Consider the following 13784-nt stretch of genomic DNA (forward strand, 5'->3'; position numbering starts at 1 on the left):
GCATAGCGTGTGTTAAAAGCGCGACCCCTGTGCAACCCTGTGCGTTTCCGCAGATAAGATGCCTTGATAGCACGGTTCTCTGTAATCACCACCGATGGTGGGGATGTAGGCGGATGCCCCAACCGGGAACATATCTTGCATATTTATACCGAACAAAAACCGCTTCGTGTCCCCAACTATTCCCTCGGGTGCACCGGCGCCCGCCGATGTATCATGCTGCCTGCCGGGGCTTCATACTACAGATATCGGACCTGCACCGCAGAAAGGGGAACAGTTGAGGCCGAACGTTGAGCTAGTTGGTATAGAAAACAATAAGGCACGATTACTAGCGTAACTGTGCAAGGATGTATATCCGGGTAGTGTCATGCCGTGTCCTTTCTCGTCGTCCTTGTACGAGAACAGTAACAAACATGTCTGATTATGTAGAAGACGGAGACGGATTATTAGCGGCCGCGGGGGGGGGGGGGGGTGAAGGCGGGGGGAGTGCTGGCAAGAGCGATCAGACTACGATTTACCCACTAAGATCTCGTTGTTATACACGCTGGAGCGAAAGTTTGCTTTTTTGCAGCATCAGCTCTAAGACCCGACATTGCAGCATTCGTGAACACGGCGTTCGCATCGTACATGTTGACGCATCGCCTGGTTGCATATTTGACACCTGGGCGCCTATACGCGCCGTACTAGAGCAATTGAACAACTAATAAAGGTGTTGGTAGACTAAAGCTACGTAACAGACACCAAAAGACCGATTTGTTCGACCAGGATGCGTAGAATTACCACAATAGAAAATGTTGCAGTAAACAAATGCTGGTTTAGATAAAAAAAAGTAAGAAGGGCTCTCTACCCACTACTCTACCCCTAGGCCCTCGAGGCCGAAGAACGAAGCCCATTTAGCAGTAGTTACTCATGACTTTTCCGGAGCGCTACAGCGCCCTTGTCCACACGAGTGTGATCAAGTCGTGTGAACAAAGGGATCAGTAGCGCTTTTGAAACTTGTTTTGTATATCTTCACTTTGGTCAGTCCCCAGCAAACGATTTCAAGTATGCTTCCTGACCAGACTGCAGTTACTCAAGAGAACAGAAGTGAACCAGTAGATGGCGCTGGTGGGGGTGCGTCAAAGCGGCTAAGTTTGTAAATCACACGTCCCGGTTGAATGTGCCAAGGGGGTACACGGATATGCAGTAAAATACCCATCGAGAGGAAATGGTCAAGCGTTGTGAAAACAACTAACTAAGGATATATTATTGATCAACCCATAAAATCACTCAGCAACGGAAATCAGTTGGTAAATGAGTCAATTAAATCAAATAATAAATATAAAATAATGACTTCACCTGGTGCTGAAACTCGCAGCCCCCTTGAGTGTGTCCTTCAATTGTACAAACAGTAGCCCACACCAATGGAAGTCGATTGGTCAAGGCTCCATAAAACAGCTCACCAAGTAAATAATTTTAACCGTTCAGGTAAAATCAATTAATTAATCTTCGTGAACCGATCTTGAGCCGATGCAAGAACTGGGAGTGCATCTTTGTACTTGTTCACCACATGGAATTTTATGTTGACCCAAAAGTTGAATGCTGAATGGCTAACTCGAACTTTGGCCGCTTTGAAGGAAACACCACTCAGAATTCCGCCGCTATAGGAGTTCACTTTTTAGAGCCAGTTTTAAGTCATACTGCCAGGTGCTATTGTTTCAGCTATTGATAATACTGCACGTATTACATGGAATGTAATGAGGCACTTACAATTGAATTCGTATACCTCTTTCTTTTTTACAGGCGGAGGAGGCTGGCGATTGGCATCTTCGTAGTGCTGTCTCTGGCTGCCTGGGCAGCAGTAACTTGGCAAATTGCGGGGAACGGCATGCCGCCATTCGTAATGATCCTTCAAGAGTCGCCAGAGTAAGTATGGCGCTCAATAGCAGTCTTTGCGGGCCTGGGTAAAAGCTGCATAAAATGTCTCGTAGCGCTGTCTGGGGTAGTAAATAATGTGATCCAATATCCACCATTTTTCAGTATTTATTATGCCTCAAGTACTGTAATATATCTCTAATTATGCAGAAAAGGCAATCTTCTCGGAGGCTTGGAGCCACAGCCTTCAGAGAGCATGATATTAAAATATGGGAAATGCTTCCTGGTGTAAATTGCTTCATCAGATAATAACCGCCAGATAATAACATATCCGCGTGCGCTGGGGAACGTAGCCAAATTTTGACACAGCTAAGTAACAATTTAGACCACTGGAGGTTTGCTGACGTCCTCTGGAATCTGGTACGCACCAGGTGGTCAAAATTAATCCGGAGCCCTTCACTACGGCGCGCCTCATCGCCTGCGTTGCGTCGGCACGTTAAACCGTACAATCAATCAATCTGATTCCCTTGGACCAGAAAAACTTGTTTAATCGGGTGTCCACACGGACGTCCGATGTGCCAATCTGCTTCTCCGCGAACTTCTTGATCTCCTTGATGGCAGGAGGAGCCCGCTTCTTGAAGCCGACACCATACAACCGCTTGTGAAGATGCATGGTGACAACTTCATTGAGCGTGGACTTGCTACGCTTCTCGCGCTTTCCTTCGCCCTTTATCTTGTCCATCGTTTTCACGGCACCTAGATTCAGTCGGAAAAAAACCCGAAAAAAACTGTCAAACCCGAAACTGACACGAATAAATGATGCTGTAAACAATTATCTACGCTGGGACTGATCGTCTATTGTGCCATTCTGTGATTAGTGGGCTGGTATCCATACCAACGGAAAAGACGTGACGCGAAAATTTCGTGTCAGTACTTTTTTAAAGCATATATTGTTTTTTTGTGCACTTCCGTAACACCTTGGCACTGGCGCTTACCGTCGCACATTGGGCAAAACCCATCGAAGCATTCCAGAAACGCCCTCCTAAAAATCACGCCCATCGTTTGCATTAGCGAGAGACCGCGTGCCGGAATTCTAATCTCGAAATTCTCTTTTGCTTAAAACCAAAGCGAGCGAGAGAAGAAACGAATATGTGGCTACGGCCTCTCGCCTTCTTTTCGCTATGTTGGTTTGCTTTATCGCTGATTAGCACACCGCGTAAGCTATTTATGTTTTATTCCAGCTCCTTCCCTCATCCGGACAAACAGGCTACAGTTCCTGCAACAAGGAAAACAGGCTACAGTTCCTGGATGTGAAGTTCATGTTTGGAGAGCACCACGTCTGCTGGCAATACTCTCCACGCACGGAAAAACCACTCCTGAATTACACGTCTGGGCATTCAAGGATTGTAAAAAACGGCATCACCATGGGATGTGTCAAAGCCGCTCTCACCAAGACTTGCAAGCACAAAATGGGTGAAGCATACCGGGAGCAAGAGCATCGCCACAAAAAGGCGGGGTACCCGACATCGGTGTTGCTGACTGCGAGTGAAAGGCTATTGAAAAGAATAAAGCCGGAGTGCAAGGCGAAAGAAAATAGCCCACATAGTAAGTTTTCAGTAATGCCGTACGTGCACGGACTGTCGCACAAACTTAAAAAAGTTGCAGCCAAGTATAACGTAAATGTCGTTTTCACAGCAAAGAACAAAGTGGGGAGTGTGTGCCCTGCAGTGAATAAATTGTACGAAGGAAGAAAAAGACCTGAAACTGGGAAGTGCACGATGAATCACAAACCCAGGTTTTTAGAATGCAAAAAGAACGTAGTTTACAAGATTCCTTTCACTTGCGGGCAGCACTATGTCGGTCAGACAGGCAGATGTGTAAATATTAGGCTTAGGGAACACTTGTCTGGCTCGAAAGGAAGGCCATATACGCATTTGGCAAAGCACGGTGAGCAATGTACTGTAGACAAGTGCGAACCTTTGTTGAACCAAACTACTATTGTGTTCTGTCACCCTAATCAGACTACCAGGGAAATTGTAGAAGCTTGGCACACGGCTGCGATCAAGGGAGCATGCGTGAGCCACCCTTCAGTAGCTTTGTCAGAAAAAGAAATACAGTTGCTGACCAATACAAGATAGTATAATATTGGTGCGAGGCGGCAGTTCGCCTTATCAAGTCAGTTTGTATGTACGGTTATCATGCTTTGCATTTTGATGGAGAGTGTACTAACCTGCTCATGCGCGCTGATCAAGGGTTGTTAGATAGTGTATGTATATATATGTGTTGTTTAAGAAATAAATTTCAGTTATTAGTCTGCGCTGGTCTTCGTGTTCCTTGTTCTATCTGTCCTAGTCTTACGTTGCGCAAAACTTCAGCATGAATTCTGAGTACCAACTAGCCCGCCTTACGGTGTTATTATAGGGGTCAGATCGTGAAGCGTATTCTAAAGAAAACCCACGAGTCCCGTGTTGATGTATGGCTTGGTCTTTTGGCTTATCGATCTTCTCCCCTTGACAGCGGTCAATCACCCGAAGAACTACTACAAGGTCGCCGCCTGCACGCCACACTTCCTGAATACAATGTCGACGGAGGGATCCCCGTATTGAAACAGAGTCAATTTTCCCGAGGCAGGCCACTACCACCCTTGGAAGCCGGAAACGTGGTCCGGATCAAACACGGAAGCTGGTCACGCCGAGTGAAAGTCGTAAAAGAGACTGCACCGCGATCATACGTGGTGAGAACAGAAGACCATGGCCTCCTCAGACACTACCGACAGCACTTGCTGCGAACGGATGAAAACTTCGACGGCGAGGTCAGCCACGTGGGTAACGGTAACCTGCACCCCGACGCTAGGACCTCGACGGAGTGTACTGATAGACATCGAGGCAACATCACGCCGGGGAACCCACAAGGCAGTCACCAGGCGGAACCAGCTCATCCAGGTGATGATTCTAACGCCACCACTTCACCAGACTCCAGGAAGCCCACTGGCTGGACTGCGCAGGTCAGGACGCCAGCGCACCGAACCGAAGCGCCTTCACTACGGGCCATCCTTCCTTAAAGTAAACGAGTGCAAAACAAATCAGTGTTTTGAAAATGTGAAAGACAAGATGTAAAAGACCAGACCACGGAGCAACATATAAAGAGGAGCGCCGACTGTGGCCCAGAAAAAATCATTTGCTCGGGCCGATAATGTCCACGCGCCGCCGGCCGCCCAGCTTTCCCTTTGCTCTCTTCCTTCTTCGTTCGCCTTTCTCGTCGCTGTGCCTCTGTACATGGCTCTTTCCTTCTTCACTCTCCCCAGATGCGCCTTTTCTTGCGCAGCGACGTCTGTCTTATGTCTGTCCTACTATGCAGGAGGAAGGCGTTCACGCGCGGAATTTAAACCCCCGTGCTCAGCCGCAATAGACGGCGCAGATATTTGCACGCCACCGCATACGTGGCGATCGCTTATTCCCTATCAGGGGGTGTTAATTCTGACGTTATGAAGACCCGCTAAAAATATTCTACTAACCTAGCAGATGTAAGACGCAACTGAACGACGACGACTTCAGAAGCACCAAAGAATGAGCAAGAGTAATATGCAACGCCACAACATACGATCTAGCGTGATGATTCTGCTTACGACAAATCGATGCAGCGCAAAAGTTACCCTTTGTTGCTAGCCCGCTCTCCGGCCACATGCCTAATTATTTATGCTGCTTCTGCGCACGAACAACGCTTACAAGGGTCGCCCGGAGTCTCCATCGGCAAACGGCAATGATGCACAATTCAGTGCTATTGACTCAATTGGACGGCTGCCCTGTTGTATTAAGTATACAAAAACACTGTCGGCTTGATACGGCACCCAAGAATATAAAACGCAATCTTCATTGTAACTCGTGCCACAACTTACCACCCGATGTTCACTGTCGCTTTACGCTCGTGTTGTCTCGTCGATAACGCCGCGGACTTCATACAAAATGCTGCGATTTGTATGGCTTCAATTTTGGGCCTACCAGGTTTCCCGGCGTTTTTTTCTTTAAGCGGCTGACCAGCAAAACAACCGGCTCGTCAAACCTTTTCTTTCGGCGAGTGTCATCACCAGAGATATAGCGTGCGGACAAATTCAAATATCGTGAAATGAGGGCTTGTGAAAAGACCGCACTGCCAGGGCCTTGATCTTGAGCATGTTGCTACGTCGCGGGCAGTCGCGGGTGATGTTATCGCGTTTCTGTTCTTTTCTGATGAGGGTATTAGTGCCGGTCCGTGTTCTAGGCACACTTTGTTTTGGACGTAAGTTGGAAAACTGCGAGAAAGCTGCGGCAAATTTTATAATCGCTATTGTTCAGAACCAGTTGCTCCTTTCGCCTTTTGTAAAACCTGTTCAAACACAGCCGAATTGGTATTCACAAATTTGCAAAACGGAGTCGCATTTACGGCAAGCACTGTGCGAAAGGTCGGGATTGTATAGCAGCCATATGTCTATATGTGGTCTCTGCATTTTAAGCAAAGTGCAGTATTGGGCGAGTTGGTTATCCATCATTACTAAACAGCGCAACAAAAACACGGACTATAGCTGAGGTACACAGGACGAGCGCTGACTTCCAACTGATCTTTTATTGAAAAAAATACATATTTATACCCCACACACCTACACACACGTGCCATAAATGCACACAACAAAACAAGCACTTCATCACAGCGGTGCTATGACGCGCCACACACGCTCTAAAAATTCCCATTAGAACACACGCACTTGCTGGCAGTATGAGCCCCGCAGTAACAAGCCACTACTTCCTTTCTCATCGGGTCACTCCAAGCTGGTGAAAAGGGCGATAGTGAAGATGTGCCTTACTAATGCACTAAGAAGATCGTGCCCCCACAGGATGCAGGATAGCATCCATGCACAAGAAGCGCGCCTGCATAGCTCTGGCTATCCACATGACGTGGTGACGCCTGTGGCGGGGCAGGTTCTGAGGGAGCTGAAGAAAAACCGCCGCCGGAGCGAGGGCGAGGCCACGGTTGTGGTAGAAAAGGAAAAAGAAAAAAGGAAGGTTGCAGTAATCCCATACATACATAATATAGCCCATAGGGTGAAAAAAATAGGGAATGCCGCTGACGTACAAGTGGTTTTTTCCGCCCCTCGCAAACTGGGGGCCCTTTGCAAAAAGACGTACCTCCCGAGAAAGGATTCCCACAAGTGCTCCATTGAGCACAAAACGAAGTTCGTCCCATGCGCAAAGTCGGTAATCTACGAGATTCCTTTGCCATGCGGAAAAAAGTACGTGGGCCAGACGGGAAGGTGTCTTAATACAAGGCTCCGGGAGCATAGCAACAATGTACGAACAAGTGTCAAAGGGCAGCTAGGCATTCACTGCCGAGATTGCAAAGGCACCACCGGAAAGTGCATTCCCATGTTCGAAAAATGCGAAGTCATTCAGCGCCATAGTGACCAGATGACAAGGGAGATAGTGGAGGCAGCGAAAATTGCTAGGTTGGGGGAAAATTGCGTCAGCGTACCTTCGGTTGCTCTGTCAGCCAAGGAACTTGATTTTTTACAAGGGGGAAGGAACGCTACATAGAAAGTAATCTAGGGGCGCAACACGTGTGTCATGGCTTGAGAGGGCTTTTTATCATTTCAAGTGCGTGTGTTCTAATGGGAATTTTTAGAGCGTGTGTGGCGCGTCATAGCACCGCTGTGATGAATTGCTTGTTTTGTTGTGTGCATTTATGGCACGTGTGTGTAGATGTGTGGGGTATAAATATGTTTTTTTCAATAAAAGATCAGTTGGAAGTCAGCGCTCGTCCTGTGTACCTCAGCTATAGTCCGTGTTTTTGTTGCGCTGTTTAGTAAACTCAGCATTTTGTTTTCCCGCCATGCAAACCAATCCTTATCGTATAATTGCCGTACGACCACTCAACTCCTTCGGGTCCGGGTTATCCAGAAGGTGCTGTCGAACAAGTTATTCAAGCCGTGCGAAGGAAACGCGCAACGAACGCGAAGCGGCGCCAAAGCAGGCCCAAAGCACTCGCGCCCAATACTACCGTCGCCGAAGCAGACGACAAAAGCCGACGGAATGCGTTCCGCCAACGTGCCAGCCGGCGCACGGGGAACGTCGGCGCTGCGCCATTCGCTGCGCCATCTACATTGTGCTCCGCGACTGATGGACATTAAGAGCCCGCCGGAGAGAGCGAAGCCGGAGCTCCTGTTTATCTTGCTCCGTTGACCAGACTATCTGCTATCGGCATTCGTCCTAGGGAATATCGCCTCGTCCTCCTCTCCCCCTTCCGCCTGCTTTACTTTCCTTCCTGGCTTTCTTTCCCCCTTTCCCGCTGTGAACACGGCTACTTAAGCGCAGCAAATAAACGGCCGGGGGTCTTTCGTCTTGGCACGGCCCAGCCAAATGTTCATCGTCACCTTGTTTGTCAGCCAAACGTTACAGTCAGTAATATATTCGTACGTGTCGCGATTCGTCAGTCCGTTCCGTAAGCTGAGTGTCCCGATGAGGGCATCTCTAACCGCAGGCCTTTGTCCATGCTTCAATTGCCTTCCTCTTCCTGCGTTCGTGTCTGCTGGTCACTGGCGTTCTCATCCCAGCACGTTACACTGCAGGGACCAGCCAACACGCTTCTCGACAAAGTGGGTTCATCAATGCCCAGGATTGAGATAAGCGACTGTCCTCTCCCCCTTGCACCCCATACAACACGAGTGGAGGAGGCACAAAAGAGTGCTGGGTTGTGAGCCGCTGACGTCACGTGGAGTTCAGCGATAGCTTCTTTGAGTTAGGACAGAGTGAGTTGTTACGCCACGCAGCCTCTAGCACTCCCTAGCTTAGCCGGCGCGAAGGGATATAAAAGTAAAAGTAGTGCGACACGTTATTTTTCGCCCAACGATATGGGTGGACCGTCTGGTCAAGGAGCAGCTTTATGACATAAGGGCCCAGGTATCACTACGGCTGTGCTCCCACTTCACGCCACGTGGCATGATAATCCCGCAACTTTTTTTTTATTTTCTTTAAGCAGACAAAGAGGCAACGTACCAGAACAAAAGGAAAATCAGCTCAAGTATGCCTACAGACGCTTCACATGTTAAAACTGTCGAGGACTGTGATGTACTCTAAATGCGAGTTAACCCCTTAAGGATCTTAAATTGTACGGCCAGTAAAATGTCATGGACCCGGCATCGTCGGCAAAGGCTTGCTAGGGATTCTGCGGACTCCTAATGGGCCGTTCTAAATAAGGTGAGGCATTTGCTGGTGCAATAAGGTGAGGCCACTGTACTCGAATCTCGAACGCACCAATCAGCTTTAAATTTATTTATTTATTTATTTATTTATTTATTTATTTATTTATTTATTTATTTATTTATTTATTTATTTATTTATTTATTTATTTATTTATTTATTTATTTATACTGCGATCTTTCACAAAATCATAGCAGGGGTGGTACAAAACATGAACATCAGTGGTAAGTGGCAAACAAACAATCAAAAACGAACGAAGTACAAACGTATGTAACTGATAGCTGCAGTGATTCTTCAAAAGCAGAGAATCAACAAAAAGCAAAGCACAAACACACATAACAATCATTACTGCAGTGAATCTTCAAAAGCAGACAATGTACTTAGCATAACAACATCATTATGTGGATTATTCCAAACCACGATTGTCCTAGGAAAAAAAGAATATTTGAAACAATTTGTTCGTTGCTACAGTGGTGATATAGTCAGATTGTGTCTGTCTTCTCGCGTAACCAGATGCACAGTGAATGATGTGCGTTGTGTCAACGGGATAGTGACCTTTTATCAACTGGAAGAGAAATTTTATGCGCAGTAATGGATTTCGGTCCGGAATTGTTGGCAATTTGCTTTTCAAGAGAAGGTTTGTAATCGAAGTAGGACCGTACGAGTTATAAATGACCCTAACAGCCTTTTTTTGTACCCTTTGAAGTTTTTGGATATCAGTCTGAGTGAACGGGACCCATATGGCCACAGCATACTCCATTATAGGACGGATAATGGCATTGTAAGAGAGGAGACGAACAGTTGGTGTGGTCGATCATAAAGGAGTGCTGACACCAAATTTTGACGCCTAGAAAATGATATAATTGGCTTCAGTAGTTTGTACAGATGCCTCACAGAAATTTTTGCAGCGATCCGAGGCCGGAATCACATCTAAAATCGATTTTGATTGTCCAGGCCGCGAGCTTCCACAAATCGGCAGCACTAGCGAAATCGCTTTCGGCGTGACGAAACATCGGCCTGCACGTCTGGCCGGTTCAGGGTGACGTCATATATTCGTTTTCTGAACCGGGAACGATATCCTGCGCTGCTGTTGTCGGTGGTATTTGTTTGGGCAAGAGACGTGGGCGTAGCTGTGTGAGCAATGCTTGTAAACGTTGCGTGTTCGACGTCTTTGCTCTTCAGCTCGTGGCCGGCATATGGTGTTCCCTTGCACTGGTGCCGAAAACTGCGCGGTGCCGGCACCGCGCGGTGCATGATGTCGACGGGCACGGACGCCAAGATGCATTATTTTCAACGCGACGACATGCAGCGCTAAACGTGGACTGAGTTCGTGCGCGGCGGCGGCCGCAAGAACTGTCGCCCAAGCCAGCGGGCTCGGGGTTGTACGGGTCACCTTGGGTGTTGGGAACTTTAGGCTTAGTATCGTGGCGACTATTTGATCGCTGGTATCTGTACAACTGCGAATGACCAACCCTTACACAACTTTTCACCGCACTATCATCGCCTTTTTCGCGTATGGAGCTTTATTTTGGCAATAATTTCCGTTTCAACGATCGGTTACCAAGACATCTGCCGCGGCCTGTTTTGATTCTAGCGTGCAGGTGACGCCATCTTTCGGCCGCTCGCCGTACCACGGTGCCGGCAGTGCTGGGTCGGAGCGCCGAACCTCCGCTGCCGGTCAGCGTAGGCTTACCATCGCGGCAAATATCTGAACGCCACTTTTAAATTCAGCGCTGATAACAACCCCTAGCACAATTTTTCAACAGACTAACATCTACTTTCTCGCATGTGGAACTTCTTTTTCGCGATCAGATTGATTAGAAGAGTGGCGACAAGCTGTTGCTATCACGGTCTGCGCCGGTTCGAGCCGCAGTGATATTAAAAAAAGCCGCCCGCCCGCATCTTCCCACGGGGGGAACTCGAGTAAATGCGCCGCATACGGGTGGTTGTATTGCGTGAAAGTTGCGTAATTGGGTAGTTTGTGGTTACCGTTTGGATGTGGGGAGGGTTTGGAATGCTTAATTATTTCTTTCGTCTTTATTATTCTTATTTCATGTTTCGTGATTTTCGGACACAGGGACAGGTGAAGGTATTGTCATCATTATTTTCTTTTATTCCTTGGTGCTGTCGTTGTAATGGATGGAGAGAACGACTGCTTTATGGTCGCTAAAGTGGACTGTCAAGGGAACTTTGAGCAGCGGTCGTGCGTTGGAGTAACTAGGTGAAGATGAGGTCGATGCAACTGCCGTGGATGGTGGTGGGTTGCTTGTTGTTGTTGCTGGTGGATACGCAGTGCAGGCCGTGGCGGGTCCCCATGTACGGTGGGGTAACGTTGCCTTCAACGAGTAGAGTGACGCTGCTGTTGCATTCTGTCGCACCACTTGTTGACGGTACCGTTGCTTCCATCGCTTATACTTCATCTGGAGCCAAACGAAAGGCAAGCAAAGACGCACCTGACTGAAGTTCGAACGCGCGCTCCGCCGCTTATATACACTGCGCGGGCTGTCGAGGGAGAGGAGTATGGGGGAGAGACGCGCATGCGCGCACTTCCGTACACAAGCGCGCGACCTTTCCACGCCCCCCACCACGCTGTTGTCACGCAGCTGTCACGCCGCTAGCACGGCGCTATCACGCGTACACCTGCCGCTGTTGCTGCTGAGCGCGACGGAGCGCACGGGGTAACTACTGCGCATGCGCGCGCAGACGCGTTCCCCCCGCACCGCCGCAGCTGTTGTTGAGAGCGACGAGGCGCACGGGGCAGCTACGGCGCATGCGCGCGCAGACACGCTCCTGCCGCACCGCCGCAGCTGTTGTTGAGAGCGAGGAGGGTACGGGGGAGAGGCGCGCACCAGCGGCTCGACGTCACGTCATGAGCTCCGGACGCCTATGGACGGAGGAGTTGGCGAGCCTAAGATATGCTCCGCATTTAAAACGGACGACTGCGAAGACCTCGCCGGCCTAATCGCCTGGCCAAATAATGTTGTTCTGTCTGCCGGGTGGCAGTGACTCATCTGAGTCTGACGATTCAGACGACATGTCAACTGCGCGGGTGAGTGCGGACCATGTGCAATCGTAGCAGGCGATGCGGCGAACGCATGGAGGAAAGAAAAACGTCCCTGACGTCACGGGTGAGACCGTGACGTAAGGCTGGCCCGCTTGCATGCTGGCTTTCGAACGGCCATTTTCCCGTGCGGCGACCAAATTTGAAATTGGTTGCAATAAACGTGCTATAATTAATTCTGTGTTGGCGGCTGACGGCTTTCGGTTCGATTTTCGTAATTACTAGGCCAATAGGTATCCTTTACAGCATGAAAACTGAAAGCGAGAAATTTCGTGTCAATACTCCTTCAAAAATCGTCTTAGGAATAAAAGTTTGCGGAGGGATTTACCTACTACAAAATCTGTGTTTTGACCAGGATAGATTTTTTCTAATCCAGAGTCCAAGGTACTTCTATTGCGCTACTTCTGACAGCATTGTATTGTTGGTAGAGTACTGGAACAAAAGACGGTACTTTTTAGGTTAATTCTCATTAAGAATGTTTTAGCAAATTTAACAGGCATCTGTCATCTGTCACAGCAAGAAATTACTTTTAGAAAGTCCTGATTTAGTATAATTTGATCGTCAACTGAGGTGATCTTTTTATACAAGACACAGTCATCGGCATACAACCTAATGTTAACATAAAGGTCAGTGACAATATCATTTATATATAACAGAAAAAAAGGCCTAAGGACGGATCCCTGAGGAACGCCTGAGTTTACAAAAGCGTGTTCAAAAGAGGTATTTTTTACCGCAACTAATTGACGCCTATTTGTTAGGTATGCTGATATCCAGGCAAGTATTTTTTTATTTTGTAGAATACAAGTAACTTGTGGAGCAATTTCGCACGCGAAGCATTATCGAAGGCTTTCTGAAAATCCATAAGTATGCCATCTGTCTGCTTGCCTTCGTTAATCAGTTACAAACACCAAGGGCCGAATAAAAAATATGCCAAGTTTAGACAAACTGCATTCATTAAGCTAAATTATTAGAAAAAATAAAAACAGGGTGGTGATTCCCCGACTCCGTTTGCGCTCTCGCTGGCTGATGTTAATAGGCAACATCACTGATCGTCCTGTGCAGATGGGTTGGTTACGATAAAGACCAATCCAAGTGAGGCGAACAAGTATCGCTATCTTTACGTATCTGCTGCGCCAAGTATATCACCAAACCTTCTGGTATGTGGTACTACGGTTTAAAAAACGGGTAGTTCAGAATCCCCCCCCCCCCCACCCGTAAATTCAAATTACTCTATGCAAGGTACGCGGCTTCAAGCTGAAAAATCTCACAGTCAGTTAGGAAGTGCCACACCCATTAAAAAAATTGGTGCGTTGCAGGCATGAGTCCTTTAATGCACAAAATAGTTTGAATTCGAACTATTTATGGGCAAAAACTCAACTCTTACTTGTCTCCGCTCTGCGTTTTGTCGCTACATGCAACTGAAGTGACCGGATCAGGGCCAATATCACGTGTGAGCATTCCATTCTGGGTGAAGCACACAGCGGCGGCCTGAAATATGTAAATACCACTCATTACAAATTCGCTAATGAGGAGCGTAATCGCTCAGATACCTCGTTTCATTACGTTCTCACAAACAAACTCGTCACTTCTGTCGTATACTGCGATGTTGCAGAAACCACCACCAGTTTTATTAAGATGTGAGTAGA

The 13784-nt window shown here is 47.8% G+C and overlaps 1 pseudogene; it reads right to left on the bottom strand.

Moving 5' to 3' along the window:
* Positions 1 to 231: 231 nt before the first annotated feature.
* Positions 232 to 2593, bottom strand: LOC144142290 (large ribosomal subunit protein eL31 pseudogene; annotated as a pseudogene).
* Between the last annotated feature and the right edge of the window lie 11191 nt (positions 2594 to 13784).

This window comes from Haemaphysalis longicornis, unplaced genomic scaffold, assembly GCF_048455015.1.
Source record: "Haemaphysalis longicornis isolate Haplotype H1 unplaced genomic scaffold, Haemaphysalis longicornis Haplotype H1 scaffold_1, whole genome shotgun sequence".
Lineage (NCBI taxonomy): Eukaryota > Metazoa > Arthropoda > Arachnida > Ixodida > Ixodidae > Haemaphysalis > Haemaphysalis longicornis.